The 6000-nt window shown below is 37.0% G+C and overlaps 1 protein-coding gene across 1 annotated transcript in view; it reads right to left on the reverse strand.

Moving 5' to 3' along the window:
* Window positions 1–4085, reverse strand: part of LOC134529878 (uncharacterized) — a 95100-nt gene extending 91015 nt beyond the window's left edge. The window contains exon 1 of the mRNA XM_063364431.1: window positions 4015–4085. The gene's annotated coding sequence lies outside the window, so the exon portion shown is untranslated. The remainder of the gene's footprint in view (window positions 1–4014) is intronic.
* Window positions 4086–6000: the final 1915 nt, after the last annotated feature.

Below are 6000 nucleotides of genomic sequence, written 5' to 3' on the forward strand. Positions count from 1 at the left end.
GATTTATTTTAGGATTTAGGGCGGGGGTACCTACTCCTCCCCTACGCCCCTGACACAGCTAGTCACTGCATTTTCGCGTGCGCGCGAGTTTTTCTTCGACGAGTATCGTCCGCACGCGAAAATGCAGTCACTAGCTAAGTGTAAAGTTCGTGGGTAGGGGGGTTAGGGGGTAGGGGTAGAACTGTAGGGGGTAGAATGGTGGGGGTAGAATGGTAGGGGTTGGGTGGTAGGGGGAATGGGGTAAAATAAATCTTTCTCGACAAAAAAATGAAATAATTTGAAAGGAAACAGTGGGCAAAGTGGTTATACCCTGCGCCCCCCCCCCCCCCCTTCCCGGTAAAAAATAAATGCTTACTACGCTACTGCTGAGAATAGATTACACAGGTGAGGTTATATGTTTGTGTTAAGAGTCAACTTGCTATACCTACTATCTAGTAAATGTTTAAATTATTTGTATTTTAATTAAAAATGTAATTACACTACTAATAGGTTTCATTTCGGAATAATTTCGTACTTTAACAGTTTATGGTGACTTGAATGAATATTCAAAACACAGAAATTGCGTGTATCGAGAAAATTATATCAGTGCGACGAGTTCCTACAAAAACAGATACTTTAGGCACATTTTTATAATTGCCGAAACATTACAATGGTCCAGTTGTTTCTGAAATACTGTGCGCTATACCAGTTAGGCCGGGTTTATAGAAAACGCAAGAATGCAGAAACGCAAGAAACGCAACTACGGTAAAAGTCCAACCTTAACTCTTCTACCAGCACGTTTATAAAAAACGCAATAACGCAAGAACGCAACGCAGAAGTTGTTCAACTTTCTACTTCTTGTGTTTTCTCCTTGCGTTTCGGCCTTCTATACTGGTTGCTTAGTATGTGGAAACTGAAACTGTCATGTAATGCATATAGAAGGCTCTGCGATTGTAATTAATCGTTACGCTTGTGTTTATTTATGTTTTGGGCTGGCATTCTTCTAGTGAATACAGCGCACTGGAGGAAGCTGATTAATTTCTTGTTCAGCTTATCCAAAATTTTCCCTACCTGTACGATAAGTACAACAAAAATTTTAAAAATAATCATGACTTATTCCTGAAATTTTAATTTTTGACGTTGGCGATGGCCGGCGTCCTTGCGTTTTTTATAAACGACTGTGAATTTCTTGCGGTTGTCGCGTCCTGCGTTCTTGCGTTTCTGCGTTCTTTATAAACCCGGCCTGAGCGAGTCATTGTGATTGGCAACGAAAGGATATGCAGACTGTATACATTCGATTTTGAAAATATGAATTAAACTTTGATATAAAATGATACGCAATAAGGGACAGTTACCCAGTTGCGCAACACAAATACATCCAACAGCTTACTGTATATTAATATTTTTAAGTTACACGGAACAATTGCCTACCGGTTTATGAACTACGTAAGGCGCAAAATTTCAACGCAAGCATCGACCAACTTTCAAACTATTTGCGTTTCTGCCTTCCAAATTTGAAGTAGTGTTCAAAGAAACTTTTAAAGCAGCAGACGTTATGTTAATAGAGGGCTACGATATTATTTTTATTATATGCATCACGTTTGCACTTATCAAACTTCCAAATACAGTTAAAACACAAACACTCTTAAAATAAAATTGACAATTTCACACGTTTTAAACGTAAACATGAATTATCAAGACACGTCAGAAGAAGAAATTTGTTTTTTTACATTTTTACGATTTCAAGTCGTAGTGTTGTTGACGCTTTGCGACGTCCGTGCTTCATAAACGACCGTGATTTTCTTGCGTTAGTTAAGTGTTGCGTCCTTCCGGAGTTATTTAACGTGTCCTAAGAAATTTTGCGCCCATTTATCGTCAAAATCATGATTAGTAATTTATTATAAGCCTGATTACCACTTCAAATCGTCCAAGCAAACACTCAGCTCAAATTATTGTAAAATTTAAATGTTAGTTACGTATAAAATATTAAGTACGTATAACATTGTGTTCAGCATTTACAAATATGTTTACTAAAATATAAATGGCATTGTCAGCTTTTACAAATGTGTTTACTAAAATAGAAATGGCATTGTCAGCTCTACGTAAAAGTGGAATATAGGTACTGTACATTTTGGATCAATTGAGATTAATTTTCTGAGTGATACTATCACAGCAGACAACTAACTACCGAGTGAGATTTAATTGACAACCTTTGTCTGGATGCTTCTAATAGCAACTAGGCAGTACATCAAAATAAGTTCATACGTAAAAGAAAAATCGCATGCGTTCTGAATACGCCACATTGTAAATCAAAAGGTCTCGCCTACTTAAAAAAATATATAACTCTCCAATAAGCTTGATATGAAATAATAAATACTTATATCAATAATATATTAGCATTTTTATTTTGAAGGTTGGCATCTCAGCTGAGAATTCTTAAATTTGTTTTCTACATTTCATAGTCTATACGATCTGAATTTAAACTGCGGCGTTTCAATTACATTTCATAGCTAAGATTATTATTTATTTGGTGTAAATATTTCAATTTATCTTTTATCTTTAATGCGGAGTAACTTTGACCAATTCACAGTGTTGACAAGATTTAACATATCATTTTATTAATCCAGTTAAAAATGTACGTTAAGCCTGCAAAAAAAGGGTAATTTTCCTTGCTGCAGGCCTATTCATCTCCATGGTCACAATGACTCCAGGGCCTGTGTGTTTAATTGCAATAACGTTTTGCAGGTCAAGGAAAACCATTATATTAATTATTGTTCCTTATGATACTGATTATTTCATTTCAAATTTTTTTTTTGCCGTTAGCTTACAGGCTAATATTTAACATAGCCATGCCTTGGGCGGGATTCAAACTCATGACCCAGGAACTAAATGGGAAGTATGCCACTAATGCAAACGGCTCAATATTTGATTTGTTCACATTGAAACTCGAAGCTAGGAATTTAATATTTCTGTAGGTGTAAATCTTCTAATTAGTACGTAGTTAAGGCCTGTTTGAGCATGTTCTATAAAGCACAAAAGCTCGGGAAATTAAAATACACGTGTGTTTATGGGAAACTTAACTGTTTAACTTCAATAACGTGAACTCGAGTGTTAAAACATCACACCACGAATCATGCTCCAGTTTATCTCAAAAGCACTGTTACTGAAAAAAAACTGGGTAGCATTACAGAGCTTGCCTGTATAAATAACGCATTTAGTTTTAACACACTTGTACACATCGCAAGGTCTAAAACGTTTTGTTAAGTAATTCTGACAAAATAAATATTAAACATGAATTATGGATGGATAAAAATTAATACATTTGGAATGTAGGCTATGTTATAACGAGAACGCAATGCTCGATGAAGTTATCAACAAAGGTATTTTAAAGAGCTTTCTACAGTATCTGGGTTATTTATGACATGTCTTAATAGTAACCAGTCGCGTCTACATTACAATTTGTGGAAACTATAAAAATAATCAGAGACGAATAATAATTAATTAAATGTTGAGCAGTGGTACCGTAACGAATTTTCAGCTCCGTAAGAGCCTTTTTTAAAAAACGTTAGCCTGGAAATAATAACAACCGGTCAGGTCAGCTACAAAGTACAAGGAATTGATGTTTTCGTGACGTATAAGCACCGCAAGAAACAGCTTACCTCAACAAGTCACGTAGCAGCTGTACGGCACGCTGCTGACAGACGACTCTGTGGAAGCACAAACCATTCCAAAGTAAATGCATAAGCAGCAACGACCGGGAACACCACACCACTTAACACCATCTGTCTAAACGCGCGGACGCATAACGGGAAAAATTCGCGCACGAGATTCAGGATTTTATGCGAGTAATTAGCAGCGGCTTCAAGCGTTAGATTGGCAAGACTGGCCCGTGACCGAAACAGAATGAGTGCACGTTCGAGCGAGACTGCCCGAGCGAAGGCAAGAAAGGAACTAGAACCGTGGAATGCGGTTGGTAGACGTGAAGACAAGGCAACCTGCGGCCCGCTGCGAGCAGCCACCACGCCCGGTTGGTACCTGTGTTAGGTGCTCCAGCCCGAGACGACTGCCAACTGACGCACTGTCCTCTCGCTAGGTAGGCAATCACGTTTCTCAGAAAAAAAAGTTTCGACTACAGCGCGCTGGGTAAGAGAGAGCGCGAGAGTAAGAGAGAGAACTACAGTACCTGACAGAATAGAAACCTTTCAGGCGCATCTTTGCGGCCAGAGGGAAGCGCAACAAAGACCTATAAGCAGCTAAATTTTCAAGCACTGGATAATCACAATTAAGCATATATTGGAATATCGGCCACTAAATCACCGTAATCCGAAACAGTAATTTTTTACGTAATTTTTCCTTATTGCGTTTTTAGTTTATATTAAAGTTTTATAATTCTTATTTTGGCTATGGTAGAGTTTCGCATCACAAACACATTTAACCGCTTTCTTAATTTTAATATGTTACATTAAAATGCAATTCGATACGTTTCACGGGACAATTAATAAGGGTTCGAGTCTAATCGTCTGCACTAGGGACTGTACCATCCCCATTTAAAGCAGAAGCGTGTTGGTTTCCTTCACATGCGCATTCACAATTCGTTAGCCTGTACACCTTAAAGAGACTGAAATTTTTAATTTGTCCTAGATTATATAAATGCTTGAAAGCCCCATTATTGGTTAATATTTGTACATTTTTAAATGGCAAACGGTTGCAATACAGTTACAAGATGAGGCGGACATTTAGCAAATTGCGCACGTTATTTATAACCCAAATGCAAATTTTCAAAAGTAGAGTCAGTCTTTAATCACACTTAGTATGTAGGTACTTGAAATGTACTAATATAAATTAAGTGGCTTAAAAAATCAAAGCATTTTTGTGAATTTCTTCAATTTTCTCTTTTTTATATATTCTTACGAGTGTTCATATTATCAAAACATATATCCTGTATAGCTTATAAGCGCCTATAAGCACAAGGCAGTGGACTTGTTAACCATGACATAAGGTGGAAAAATTAAGATAAAGTTGTAATGTAAGTCTTTTGAGTGCTTTTAAGAATCTGTACAGTGTTTTTCATTAATAAAATAACTCTGAAAACACGCATTTCAGCAATTTTAACTCTTCTAACAATACAGCTTAAAAATTATATACAATAACAGAACTACTAACCCGCCCTCAGCGTACTCTTAGATGCTTTATGTTAACAGACACAATTCGGATATGTTGAGCAGTATTTGAATGGTGTGTTTTTCTCTGAAGCTTTGCACACAGCATGCGTGCCATGGGAGCCACGGCGGTTGAGAGAGCATTCAAGTGCTGTCTCGTCGCGTCCTCTCCCCGATTCCCCTTTGTCGTATCTAAAACTTCGATGTTTACGAAATGTTCAACACCAATTCATTAATTATTCAGTTAATCTCTAGCGTTTTTCTAATGCATTATTTCAAAATACACGTAAATCGGTGTACACGAACCTTTCTCATTTTTTGGTAACTCATATATTTTTTGGTCGACATTGAATTTGTGTTCCCCGCTCATTCAATTTGTTCATCTAATAAAATACACTGTCTGCCAATATTGTATACTTTATTTATTTTCGGAATTTTACCGATGTCTTTATGCTTTTTGTTTAATGAGTTGGTTTTTATTATCAAAACATTATTTGTAATATAATATTGTTACAAGTGGCAAAACAGGTCCAGATAGATAGACCAATAATTACAGTTATTTATTAGATGATATTTACATTATTAGTTAACAACAATTTAAATGCCAGCCCACACATTAATAGCACTTTCCTAAATACAAAATCTACTCTCCCCGCTGGAACTAGTCTTTTACCGCGCACCTTGTGGCCAACCCCCCTTATACCGGGGTAGTTGAACACGTCCGCACCCGCCACGCCAGTCCCGTATACGCGTCTCTATTGACATATTGAAAATGAAAGTCTCGTAAATTTAACTTAAATAGACGCGCATGGACTGGCTTAAAATTTGACCAGTGCGCAAAAGCAATCATTAACGTACTAAA

This window comes from Bacillus rossius, chromosome 2 (assembly GCF_032445375.1).
Source record: "Bacillus rossius redtenbacheri isolate Brsri chromosome 2, Brsri_v3, whole genome shotgun sequence".
Lineage (NCBI taxonomy): Eukaryota > Metazoa > Arthropoda > Insecta > Phasmatodea > Bacillidae > Bacillus > Bacillus rossius.